This window comes from Nicotiana tabacum, chromosome 13 (assembly GCF_000715075.1).
Source record: "Nicotiana tabacum cultivar K326 chromosome 13, ASM71507v2, whole genome shotgun sequence".
NCBI lineage: Eukaryota > Viridiplantae > Streptophyta > Magnoliopsida > Solanales > Solanaceae > Nicotiana > Nicotiana tabacum.
In genome coordinates, this window is record NC_134092.1 from 66,560,562 (window position 1) to 66,575,536 (window position 14,975).

Genomic DNA, 14,975 nt, shown 5'->3' on the forward strand with positions numbered 1-14,975 from the left:
ACAACATAGCGGATCTTGATGAGTATCCGCGCTTTCCTAAAGTGCCTTTTTTAAATCAGAAAGGCTTATTAGTAGTAGACTAGTCGATCAGCGGTGCAGTCAACGGTCCTGTGCCTTTCCTCTCAAGTCATCCTCTTGAGAGTATCAGTCTAGACCCTTTTAGAAACCCCACTCTGATTTAAATATGCATGCATCATATTAAAACCTAGGACAGATTAAAAAGCCTATGGCACGTTAATCCAGTTAGATAAGCTTGTCCAATGTCTAATGGGATTTCTATAATCCCAAAGGACACAATCATGTTATGTGCATTACTTGGAGAAAATGTGCCAACATTGACCATTACTACATAAATAATCGAATCTAGAGGGGGAAAGGGTTAACCTTTTATTTATTTGTAGAAAATGAGGCACAAAATTCCCAGGTTTGGCATGGTCCAGAATATCCCACGTCTGCTGATTGATTGGCGGAATGACCTTGCGTCATGTGACAGAAACCACATAAGAAGAGTATTGGGTAATTTGTTGTCCTTGTTGACTATCCGAACAAACATGGAATTAATGGCAGACACTATGTTTTGGGATGAAAAGAGGGTTGTATTCTGGTTCGGCAATATAGAGATGACTCCCCTTTTAGAAGAAATTAGGGTTTTTTCCAAACTTCCATGGATAGTCCGGGTCTGTTGGTTCTAGAAAATCGCATCCCACGTGGTTTTCCGAACATGCTTGGGTTCAAGAAAAATGACGAGTTGGGTTGCTTGAAGAAATCCTATATTCCTTTTGAGTTTCTCTATGAACGGTATGGACATGGCAAATCATATCGTTTGCATGATGAGGAATTAGCTATCACTTCTTTGGGATGGGTTCATCATCAATTTTATGTCTTCATAGTCTGCTTTCTGGGTTTGCTACTTTTTTCGATGCAAGGAGGGAAGATTCATGCTCGTTCGGACATGGTCTCCAGGACCGTGATGGAAGGGATTGAGGGACAGAAATACACTATTGTTCCCATGATACTAGCCGAGATTTAGCGAGCCTTGGATCGGTGCAAACATGAGTTTGGACATTTTGAGGGTTGTAATCTTCTACTACAAGTTTGGCTACTAGAGCATTTTTAGAGGGGAAACTACCGTCAGGAGCTCTTATGTAGGCCACTGAATGACTATATCTGCAGTAATCATCCAAAGAAGATGACATTTGCTCCGGATAGGTTTGCAAAGCCTGGGAATGCTGAAAGGTGGGCACGCTTCTTCAGTAATCTGACTGAAAAACAAGTGCATTAGATGTTTAAGTGGTTTCCCAGCAAAGATTTCATAATTAGGTCCAAAGGGACCACTCATTTGGTGTTGATTTGGTTACGAGGCTATCTACCCTTACACTCCTATAAGGGTAATGAGGCAAGCTGGGAGGAAGCAAGTCATACCTCGGGTTTCCAATATGATTCTATATAAGGAAGACTTCAAAGGGGACGTCATTCTATTCAAGTTTAAGGCTTAGCACATGTGGAACCAAAAGATCATTGTAGATGGTGAGACTATTGAGACGGACAGGTACCACACCGAGCATATTTATTACTACCTTTCATCGCTAGAGGACGACATAACTGAGGACGTCAAATCAGGAGTCAATCTGAAAGATATGATCATAGATCGACTACGGCACCGGTGTTGACCTTACTAGAGGGTACAGATGGGTTTGTGGTATATTGTGATGCTTCAAGAATCGGACTGGGGTATGTATTGATGCAACATGGCAAGATGATCGCTTATCCTTCTAGGAAACTCAAGAATCATGAGAAGAACTATCCTACACATGACTTAGAGCTTGCGGCGGTGGTTTTTGCATTGAAAATTTGATGTCATTATTTGTATGGGGTCCATGTGGATATATTCACGGACCACAAGAGCCTTCAATATATTTTCAAGCAGAAAGAACTGAATCTGAGGCAGAGAAGATGGCTTGAGTTACTCAAGGATTACGACATCGATATTCTATATCATCCGAGGAAGGCTAATGTTGTGGCGGATGCTCTTAGCCAGAAATCTATGGGTAGTTTGTCTTACTTGGAGGCACATCAAAGGTCGTTGGCCAAGGAAGTTCATCGGTTGGCTAGTTTGGGAGTTCGTCTTGCGGACTCTAATGAAGGAGGGGTGATTGTGCAAAATAGGGCTGAATCATCACTTGTTGTTGTAGTCAAGGAGAAGCAATTCGACGACCCATTGTTGGTATAGTTAAAGGAGGGGAGTGCTCTAGAGAGAGAGGAGGAATCCCGAAGCACTTTGTTCATCAATCCTTGCCCAAGCCATGAAAATTCAACAAGGAAAGCTCACATGGTCTTCATCTAAAGAGGTAAGGTTCTAGCCCTAGCTTTTTATTTCGAGTTTGGGCAGAAGTTGGGTAGTGGGAAGTGTGATTCTTGGGTATGGGAGTTGATATTTGTGCATGCATGTACCAATAAGGATTGTGGGGAGGTTGTTGAACTCAAATGGGTGGACATTGGGTCGTGGGATGAAGGAAGTCCACCATAAAAGAACCTTGAAACCATATTGCACACCAAATGCTTGATAAAATGACTAAATGGGCTGAACCCATAAAATTCTCTTCATAATTATGGTTCAATTTGTCATCTCTCTAATAGATTTAAGTCTTTAGGGCTTTCGGAATGTTGTAGTAGTTTAAGGAAGGCTCAAGCGAGGTATGTTGGCTAAACATCTCTTGTAGAATAGAATTCTGTGATGTTCTCGTAAGTCTCAAGTGTGATTGTCCCATGTTCTTATTCCTCACGTTCCGAGTTATTCCTAATAAATTCGATTATTCCAAATAAACATTATGTTAGAAATTATATGCTCAAAATGTGTATCAATTGTCCCTATCATATTCCGCTCTCCTTCGAGAATGTGTTCAAGTATGACTTGTGTATTAAAATGTTATGACTTCAATTCGTGTTTCAAATGAAAGTTATTATGCCAAATTATTGAAGGAAACTCAATGTGCTTAAGACTCATGTTTCTCATATACATATTTAAAGTCTTGGTTCCAAATGCTCTTGTTGTCAAATAATCTATGATGATGCTTGAAGGTGAAAGAAGTGCATAAGAGATATAAAAGGTGGCCATCGTGCAAAGAATGAGAATTACACTTGTGGTCAATAGTGTCAATGCAATGAAGAGGATGTGTGAAAGACTATGGAATGATTTGTAACTTCTTTATATAATAAATGTTTTGGGAGTATCATTTAGACACCGAGGAAGGTTAGGTTGAATTAACCTAACCCCGAAACTACATGTGCCGGTGTAGGAGTGATTGAGGGGCAAAATCCCCATAATGATGTGATGAGATTATTCCCCTTAAATGGGATGAGATTGATGTGTTGAGATTATTCCCCTTAATTGGGATGAGATGATTGCTAACGGAAAGTGATGTCGACCCACACGGCATTGTGGTGAGATGGCTTAGACGATCGGGCTGAGATCGGATGCCATGCCGCGCACATGGTGGTATTGTGATTGGATGTATTTAGGTGAGACGGCTTAGCCGATCGGGCCGTAATCGGACTCCGTGCTAAAAACATAGTGGTATATCGTTACTAAAGATCTCCCAACCTAAAAATATTGATATTTACTTGAAATTTTGTCTTTCTCTTAACTTGACACTTTTATATTGTTTGAAGCTCTCATTGATCTTATGTTGTTTCTCCTTGTACTAATACTCGGTTCTTTGAGATGGTGTTTAGTCTTACATACTAGTACTATTCCATATGTACTAACGCCCCTTTTGTCGGAGGCACTACATCTTTAATAGATGCGGGTGGTTCCACAGCAAGCGGCATCGATCAGTGATAGCGGTACACCCTCTTCTTGATTGACTTGGTGAGCCCCACTTCATATCGGGATCTTTTATCTTTTGTTCTTTATGTATAGCATTTTGAGGTATTGCCGGGGCCTTGTTGCCGGCACCATCATACTACTCTTTTGTATCCATTAGAGTCTTCGTAGATATAGTGTGTGATGTATCTTGTTTTGGAAAAGTCAAACTAAAAATGTTGTATTTGTATCACATGTATTCACTTATAAACTATGAATGTGTAATGCAATATTTTTGGAAATCTTGAATGATGGTTTGATGGTAATAAAATTGGCATTGTTCATATAACTTCCTCATTGTCTAATTAATGGAATACATCTTCACTCTATTCATGGGTAAGGATGGGTAAAAAGCATCTAGCAGGCTTGCTTGACTGGGTTATCTCAGTTGAGCTCCAGTCGCGCTCCCTAAGGTTGGGGCGTGACAATGGTCTACGATGAAGGAGGAAACCTGGCGATGGCATACTTGTTGCTCGACATTCGTCACCTTGCAAGTGTGATTGATGGAGCCAAAAAGAGAAAAGCATGGAAAAGGTCCTTCTGGGACCAAATAGATTAGGAGGAAATCTTCTTTACTGCCTTTAGTTAGATTTCGTTAGATTTATGTAATATGACTTCATGCCATTAGTGATTTTATATTATTATTTCGGTTTAGTAAAGGTTTAGTTTGATTTATTTTTTCGCATTAATGGGATGAGGTAATGTTGGCATGAATTTTCTCCAAGTCTACCTGTCGCTAAGGCTTACCTTGGGCACAATGAGGTCCCCAAATTAGGACGCGAACTATTGCATGCCTTCGTGCTACTTGCTTAAATATTGCAAACAATCTTTTATTTCGTCTTACTGACTTAGCTAACTTTTTTTTTTCCTTCTTTTGATTATTTCCATTCCCAAAGGTTGGTTCGTGTATTCTGGCAATGTCAGCATATCACATCAGATCCAGAGGTCCTCCACCTCTTCCCCCTCCCAACGGCATCAAAAGCAAGGATAAAGGAAAGATGGACGATTTGAGTGGCAACAGGAATGACAATGCTCCTATGGCAGAGAATGTGAAGACTTTATATGGAAGAAGTACACCAGGGCAGAACGAACTGGTTCTGCGATTAGTGGACCGCTGCACTATCCCGGGCTCGCCGAGCACCTGGGTAGCTTTGGAAGAACTAACATGTTTTCCTTTAAAATCATTTTTGTGGCATTTAAGACATTTCAGTATTTTGTTTTGAAAATATTACTCGAGACATCGAGTCGTATTTGTTTGACAATTTTAAGTTTTAATTAATATATCATTGCTTTTTGTTTATTTATATTATTATCTTTCTACATTCTTTTCAACATAATTATTACCTATCATGTTGAATCTGCGACTGTGACATGTAATGAGACAACGCAACATGAGGAGAATGATTTAGAAGATTGGGAAAATGATGTGATACCTAAGGAAATTGTCAGAAAGTAGAGGATTTTGAGAACAAACCAAAATCCAATCTTGAAGAGACTGCGGCAGTTAACTTAGGGGATTCTGAACGGTCAAGCAAACTCGCATAAGCATTCATCTATCACTGTCAGAGAAGGAAGAGTACATCAGATTTCTAAAGGAATATGAGGAAATTTTTGCATGGTCCTATGAAGACATGACAGGGTTGAGCACATCCATAGTGGCCCACAATCTACCTACCAACCCTATGTGCCCACCGATAAAGCATAAACTAAGAAAATTCAAGCCAGACATGAGTTTGAAGATAAAAGAGAAGGTTACCAAAAAAATCAAAGCCAAGGTCCTTAGGGTGGTTGAATATCCAACTTGGCTAGGCAACATTGTACGGGTACCAAAGAAGGATGGGAAAGTCAGGGTGTGCGTTGATTATCGAGATTTGAACAGAGCAAGTCCTAAGGATGATTTTCCTCTACCCAAGATACACATATTGATCGATAACTGTGGCAAGCATGAACACCAATCCTTCATGGATTGCTTCGTAGGATACCACAACATTTGGATAGACGAAGAGGATGCAGAAAAGACAACCTTCATCACACCGTGGGGAATATACTGCTACAAGATGATGCCGTTTGGTTTGAAGAATGTTGGGGCAACCTACATGAGGCCCATGACTACTATCTTTCATGATATGATACACAAGGAAATAGAGGTGTACGTGGATGATGTCATCATCAAGTCTAAGAAAAGCTCGGATCATATAGAAGACCTAAGAAAGTTTTTCGACCGACTACGAAAGTACAATCTAAAGTTGAATCCTATAAAATGTGCTTTCGGAGTCCTTGCCGGGAAGTTGCTAGTTTTCATCGTCAGTCGTCGCGGCATTGAATTGGACCCGTCAAAGATCAAATCTCTTCAGAATCTGCCGCCATAGAATTACAAGAAGGATATAATGAGTTTCTTAGGCCATCTCAATTATATCAGCTGCTTTATAGCACAATCGACGGTAATATGTGAGCCAATCTTCAAGATGCTGAGGAAGGATGATGCGACGAGTTGGACTGAAGAGTGTTAAAAGGATTTCGATAAAATCAAGGAGTATCTGTCCAAACTGCTTGTGTTGGTCCCACCTGAACCTGGGAGACCATCGTTGCTATACCTATCTGTATTAGATTGAGCATTTGGATACGTCTTGGGACAACATGATGAGACTTGAAGAAAAGAGCAAGCAATATACTATCTGAGTAAGAAGTTCACCCCGTACGAAGCTCGGTATTATCTGTTGGAACATACCTATTGCGCCCTGACATGGATAGCCCAGAAGCTGAGACATTATTTCTGTGCATATACCACATACCTCATATCGAGAATGGATCTGCTAAAGTACATATTTCAAAAGCCTATGCCTACTGGCAAGCTGGCAAAATGGCAAATACTACTGTTTGACATCATCTATGTGAATCAAAAGTCATTTAAGGGGCAAGCGTTAGCTGATCGCCTCACAGAGAACCCCGTGAATAGGGAATACAAACCATTGAAGACATATTTTCCTGACTAGGAGGTGTCTTTCATAGGAGAGGATATTGCTGAGGCATATGACGATTGGAGGATGTTCTTCGACGGAGCCACGAACTTCAAAGGAGTGGGTATTGGAGTTATCTTAGTATCGTATACTGGTATACATTATCCAGTATCTGCCAAACTCAGGTTCCCGTGCACAAACAATATGGCATAGTATGAGGCTTGCATTTTGGGGCTCAGATTGGCCATCGACATGAATATTCAGGAATTACTGATAATCGGAGATTTAGATTTGCTAATACATTAGGTACTCAGAGAATGGGCCACCAAGAACACCAAGATATTGCCATACCTACACTGTGTGCAAGATTTGGTCAAGAGATTCACAAAGATAGAGTTCAAACATATTCCTAGAATTCAGAATGAATTCGCGGATGCGCTGGCTACCTTGTCTTCCATGGTACAACATCCAGACAAGAATTATATTGATCCCATCCCAATAGAATTCCGTAAGCAGCTAGCTTACTACGCTCATGTTGAAGAAGAGTTCGAAGAGAATTAATGGTTTCAAGATATCAAGGAGTATTTGGAAAAAGGAGAATACCTGAAAAACGCTAAACACACCCAGAAGCGCACACTTCAAAGATTAGCCAACCACTTCTTTCAAAGCAAAACAATTCTATATAGAAGGATTCCGGACTTGTGTCTGCTAAGATATGTCGATGCCAAGGAAGCATCCATGCCTCAATGCGACAAGTTCACCCTGGCCTTTCTATGCCTGGGGCATGGATGTCATCAGACCGATCGAGCCCACGGCTTCCAACAGAAAAAGATTCATCTTGGTGGCCATAGATTACTTCACAAAATGGTTTGAAGCCACCTCCTACAAAGTTGTAACTAAGAAGGTCGTAGTAGATTTTGTCCGAGACCATATCATCTGCCAGTTTGGAGTGCCTAAATAAATCATTATCGACAATGCCGCCAATCTCAATAGTGATATGATAAAAGCCATGTATGAAACATTCAAAATTAAGCACCGGAACTCTACAACATATAGGCCACAAATCAGTGGAGTCGTAGAAGCCGCCAACAAGAACATTAAGAAGATATTGAGGAAGATGGTGAACAATTATAAGCAGTGGCACGAGAAGCTACGATTTTCTCTACTCGGATACCGCACCACGGTCCGCACGTCAATTGGGGAAACTCCCTACTTACTGCTCTATGGTACTAAAGGTGTCATATACGCCGAGGTGGAAATTCCTTCCCTCAGAATCATACAAAAGTTGAGCTCAGCGATGCAGAATGGATACAGAGCCAGTATGAGCAATTGGCTCTCATTGACGGTAAAAGGATGAATGCAGTATGTCGTGGTCAACTCTACCAGAATAGAATGACAAGGACTTTCAACAAGAAGGTTAGACCGAGGCAATTGGTGTTGAAGCAGATCTTCCCGCATCAGGACGAAGCAAAAGGAAAATTCTCACCTAACTAGCAAGGTCTTTACATGGTTCATCGAGTACTAACAGGAGGAACACTCATACTTGTAGAAATTGATTGGGAGATATGGCATAAACCTATCAATTCGGACGTCGTCAAGAGATATTACGTTTGAGATTGTATTTGCACTTTCTTTTGATGTAACATGAACTACGCTTGACCTGATTCCCGTTTAAGAGGGGATACGTAGGAAACCCTATGGGTTTGGTCACATTATAATAAAATCTTAATTCCTCTCTATGGTCAAAAACGGGGGTGAGATTTTGAGTTTCATCAATCTCATTACATCAAGGATCACCAAAAGAGTATCACCGGAAGTACACATAAAACTGGGGCAGAATTTTGAGAGAGTCCTCAAAATCCTGAGATAAGGAGGTCACAATGTCTCAAAGCATGACACAGCCTAGGATTCGACCAAATTATTTACATTTGTGCATTATCTTTTAAACAACTGCATTTCTTATAAATAATCTATCGCAAATGCATATTTTCAAAAACCTCATTTCTGTAATAGCCCGATGTTACCCAGGGTGACTCGAGCAAGGCGTCAAGATAGGAGCAAAGGCGAAATGAGGAATCGAAAGCACAAACAGACCTTCCCCCAAACTTACAATTTTTTCTCTGAATGCAGGCATAACAGACATAATATTGACGAGCATGTCCACAAATACATACAACAAGACCACTATCTTCACATAGACAGAGGTCGCCAAATGCGTCAAGATAAGAATCACTTCTCTTCCTCATGATTAATCATCGCCTTTCTCTGCATAGGGCTAAGCACTCCCTCATTACGTTGCATGAGGCTAAGCACTACCTTCATTATTGCATAAGGCTAAACGCTGCCTTTCACTGCATGGGTCTAAGCACTGCCCTCATTTCACTGCAAAGGTCTAAGCACTGCCCCCATTACACTGCATAGGTCTAAGTATACATTGCATGAGGCTAAGAAGTGCCTCCATTATTTGCATAAGGCTAAACGTTGCCTTTCATTGCATAGGGCTAAGCACTTCCCTCATTACATTGCATGAGACTAAGCACTGTCTCGATTAGATTGCATGAGGCTAAGCACTGCCTCCATTATTGCATAAGGCTAAATGCTGCCTTTTCCTGCATAGGGCTAAGCACTGACCTCATTACATTGCATGATACTAAGCACTGTCTCCATTACATTGTATGAGGCTAAGCACTGCCTCCATTATTGCATAAGGCTAAACGCTGCCTTTTCTCCGCATAGGGCTAAGCACTGGCCTCATCCTATACAAGGCTAAGCGTTGCCTTGTCTCATCCTCGCATATGACTAAGCATCACCTATTCCCTCTATCAAACAATCAATATCACCGCATTTTTACATTTTATGGGCTGAAATATCACCACATTGTCTGAAGGCGTCATAGTCTGACAACACCATCTTCATAGCCTAAAGACATCATGCCATGGCCTGAGGACCTCTCGAAACTATATAACATTATTCAAAGGCGTCATAGTCCAAACGCACCATCCTCATGGCCCGAGAACACCATCTCATGACCAACGAATCCTTTATCATACGCTTCATAGCTCAGGACATCATGGTCTAAGGACATCATCCTCATCATCCGAAAGACAACTCTCATGGTCCGAAGGGAATTTGCATCATGTTTAATTTTCCGCAATGACTATATATATTCGCGTGCATCGTGTTTTAAGTTTTGCAGGTGACTCGGGCGGTAACCGTTCTACGAGCAGGAGCAATTCTCGCTCTGGTTTCCATTCACAACGTTTGCATCCTTTGATTATCTCAAATGTAACCGATAACTAGAAATTGATTATTCTTTATCCCGTAATCGCTCAAACATTTGTCTTGTACATATATAAGGTCCAATACCGCATTCATAACTTCACCTGAAATTATTCACTACTTATGGCATTGCTCTACCTAGAGAAAATCATTCTTTGACACATAAGACCTTTGTAACGACTCCATCGGTCTCATCCGTCGTTGGATCCAGAACTACACACGGCTTGATTCCCATAATACCAGGGATATGTAGGCAACTCAAGAACCAGGGTTCAGCCCCAATTTTATTTAAAACACCTCATACCCCATCCTCGTTCATTCAGACAAAATTGGTCATCATTTTTCTTTACCCGACAATTCTTTTATCATTCCCGGGTATAGAGGGATAGTTGTTGATACCCAATTTTGCCTTTCATATTTTATAAAGTGCTTTATATACTTTCAAAATATCATTTTGCACTATTACACAACTTATAGGAGTCATATAAGTAATTTCTATAATTTTTCAAAGCTTTTAAACTGATTTCTTGTATTTTTAATTATTCAATATTTACTAATTATTCCCCAAATTATTTTGAGTAATTTAAATTAATTATTTATACCCACAAGAATATTTATAATATTTTACTTTATTTTATATGATTATATTTGTATTTTTATTCTTATTTACAATATTTACAATAATAGCCTATACTTTACAATTAATTGCGTATATTATTTATTCGGGGTCAAAATAACATTTTTATGTTCTTACAATCTTTAGTTATTATTTTTAAAATATTATGTTGCATAAATAGTATTTTTATATTTATTTAATTATTTTATTAATTTATTTTTCCCTTACTTTCTCTTATTTAAAATCTGGCCCAAACCAGGTCAGTTTTTGGACCAACTACCAGGCCCAGATCTCCCAAAACCCCTAGCCCAATCACCCCAGCCCAAACCAAACGACCCCTTGTGAACAACCCAGTCGGAACCCATTCAAATAACCTGCCTCGCTTCCCCTTTGATCCTGGTCATTGATCTTAAATGATCAACGGCCCATAATATACCTACCCACCTCCTTATATCTCCATAACCCAAACCTTAACCCTATTTCCACCTGCCCTCATATGCTCTCAACTTCCTCCTCTTCTCTGTAAAACCCTAGCAGCCGCCCCACCCAAATCCTAGCCTCCATCTGAGATAAATATGGAAATCTTCCATATTTCCTTTCCTTTTCTACACACACAACAACTTTTTCTATCTCTTCAACATTACAGTGTGTTTGGTAACGAGTTATTTATGGAAGTTAATCAACGGCCATTTGTTCGACTGCGATTCTATATGATTGCCATGTTGTTGACCTGATACATTCACAACAAGTTCATATGGGTTCGATTCAGAGAAATCTTTAACTATTTTTGTTCTCTGTCTCGAACTAGGGTTTGCTCGATTGAGCGCTAATCCGATTCAGAATCGGTTTACATGAGATTCTTTCCTTATTTTTGCAATTCAATGGATGTTTTCCTTTTTAATCCGGGTATTCAAACACTATATAAACCCCTCCCCAATTCCCCTAAAAAAGACAAAAAATCATTACTCTCTCTCTCATTCTCACTCTCACTCACTCGATATTGTTCTGAAACTATTGGTTCTTGGCCGCCTAAAAGCCAAGGCCACTTGAATTTGCTTTATCAACCTCCCTAGTGTGAGCACTGTTCGGGGCTCATATGAAGCCCTTGTGAACTCTGAAGCACTGGATTAGGGTCCCGTTATTCTCTATTGCTATTGATCTTTGAAGTATTGCTAAAAATTGCTCTTCTCATTTACTTATTCGTTAATTTTTACTGGTAAGTATCTTTGACCCTCGCAATTTCATCCTTTTTCTTGTGTTCATGTCCTTTATATCTATGCCACTTAAGCTTTACTGAACCAATATGGTACTATGTCGTCTCTGCTTGTGGTCCTATTTTCTTTGAAGTTGTCTTGTAGCCCTGTGCCTTCTAGCATTAGAACCTGCCTAAAACTCTAAGTTTGATATATGCCCTCGATTTCTGACTATCTTAAGCCTGCTTAGCTTAGTATGCTTGTGTACACATGAGTGCTTATACCTGTTGTTTGTCATATGTTCATCTCTTTACTTATTTCAGATTCTTTGTGATAAACTAGCTTATGCCTAGAATTTGTTCTAATGTATTACCTCCTGCAGAGTCATTCGTGTAAAACTTATGGTTGATCCACTAATCATGTAATTTCTAAGTGCTAATACTGCCTGAACCTATAAACAAACATGGCATACTTTCCTGCTACTTGTAAACTTCAATGTGTGCTCTTTATATTCTTCAGTATTGCCTAAGACTTCTAGAGCATATCTCTGTGCTCAGTTCCCTTCCCCACATGAAATCAACTGGTGTTAATCTAGATGCATGCGTTCCCTGTTGATCCAAGTGACATGCCTCTTGAACTTTTCTAGTGTTATGACTGATGTTCAACATGTTAAGTTCCTCTTGTTCAAACTAGGTAGTTGTTTCCCCATGTCCACTAGTTTGTTTGTTATTCTGCTTGGCTACAAGTTAGTTGTAATCATGTCTTCCTTAGGCTCTCACGTTTAAAGCTTTCTTGTATACTGCTTCTTACTTGTGTTCATGATTATTACTCCTCTAAATTTCCTTGTTAAGACTCTTATCTCTAAAGTCCCCTTTAGGTTAATTCTGAACCATGCTTTACTTGGAAATTCTGCTTAACTTTGGCTTGCTATTTCTTGTATAACTGCTCCTTTATGTTATGCCTGTTGAGACCTTGTGTAATCCTGCATGTGTGCCTTTGGTTAAGAAAGCTTCTATTTCTCTGTTAGCTATAAACCTAAGAGTTAAGTGCGTAATCGACTTAAGCATATAGCTTGTCACTTGTATGGTTAATTTGATGGGTAAGCAAGGCATTGGTTTGGGCCTTATTGTTGGGACATATCTACAGCATATTGATAGCCATAGCTAGCCGGAGTATGGTCCTTCTTATCTTCATGATGCTCCAAGTTTGGTTGAAAGCCCAAGACTGTCCTTGATTTGATTTGTGTCTATGTTGGGCTTGTAACTGTCTTATTTGGCCTGTGATCATTATTTGAGCTTCTATTACTATATTTGGGCATGTAATAACTTGTAATAACAACAGCTGGGGATTAATGAAAACTGGGGGCTGGGATACTTTAATTCTTGCATGAAGGGGTAGAAAACATGCCTATAGGATTCAAAGTATTTTACTCTCTACTTGCATAACATGCTCTATGTACTGCTAGACAACATGCCTATAGGATTTGACTCACACTCGTCTAATATTTGCCTAGCATGTTCACTTCTATAGACAGCATGCCTATAAGATCTCGTTCGAGTAATTGAAACGGTTCAATTGTGTGGCTCGCCTAGAAAGCATGGTTGTAGGATTGATAAAATAAACTTGCATTTTAAAACAACTTCATTGCCCGAATTTGACTATCTAGAGACCATGCCTATTGGACTTCACGTTCACTGTCAGAAATGCTAATCAGGTTTGCTAATCTAGATATTATGTCCGTAGGATCACAAATTGATTAATCAAAGCTGCTATTGTTGCTATTCTCTTCTTATTACATAGTTCATCTAGAAAACATGCCTATAGGAACAAAAAATGAATAATTTTGCGCCTTTAATGACTGAATTGTCCAGGCGCAAGTCGAGTAGAGATTATGCCTATAGGGTGTTGTCACTCACCTAGAAATCATGCCTATAGGATCTTTAATAAAATCGTGTATTAAAATCAACCCCTTTGTCAAGATAATCTGCCTAGAAATACTGCATATAGGACTTTAAGAAGTTGTTCAATCACATAGAAATCATGCATGCCTTGAACAATTTAATATACCTTGACTCCAAGCCTGCCTATCTACTGTTGCCTGCCTAATAATTTGAATGTTGCTCATAAATGTCCACCTACTTGAACAACGTGCATTTATGTCTATATGAGGAGGTGAACTTGATCCCTTAAGTGTTGATTATGTGTAGTCTTAGTTGTTTTGACTGCGTGCCTAGTTTTTCTCATTTTGAGCAGCTTAAGGAAAGTCTAGAACTACCAAAGTAGTAGGTCCCAAACCTCCTGCACCATAGGTATGGGACAGGTAAAGCACGTATAGGGAACGGTTTAGAATTGAATTAGAACGCTTTTAAGTAAACAACTTCAAGATAGTAATCAGGTAGCAGGAGATGATAGTATGTGCCCACTGAATAATATGAACAACCCCTACACTTAAGGGAGTTGTAAAGTATTATTTATGTTGCACGGAGTGATCCTTTAGGCTAAAAAACTTAGGACCCTCCCATAGTTACTATTTATACACCTATTTGTGCGAACCTAGATCAAACTAGGATACCTTGTAATCTTCAAAGGTAGTATCAACTAACCCATTTCTTTCACATATGCAGTCTCCTTAATACTTGTTTCATCTTGTAATTGGATAATTTGGACTCCCTGTTACAACTTACAAGATCACATAGGATAACTATAGTTCAATAATCCCCACATAGCATAAAATTCGGTCGATACCCACACTTGTGTACCTCGAAGAGTGCCTAACACCTTCTCTTTGAGGTAATTTGATCCCTTACCCGATATTTGGTGACACGGACTAGCTAAAACAAAGTTATTTGCAAATAGGTGCCCTAACGCTTTCTAAAATCATTAGGTGGTGACTCTTATATTTTAATACCCATTTAACAAAGTTGTCACACGTCGAACCCCGCTTTTGCGAGACAACGGGGCGCGACAATCATGACTTAGGAGATTGCGATGGGTGCGAGGTTTGACGAGGAGGTTGATATTGATACATGCCTAGAGTTGGTTCGTAGTCGGGAGCATGAGGAGAGGGA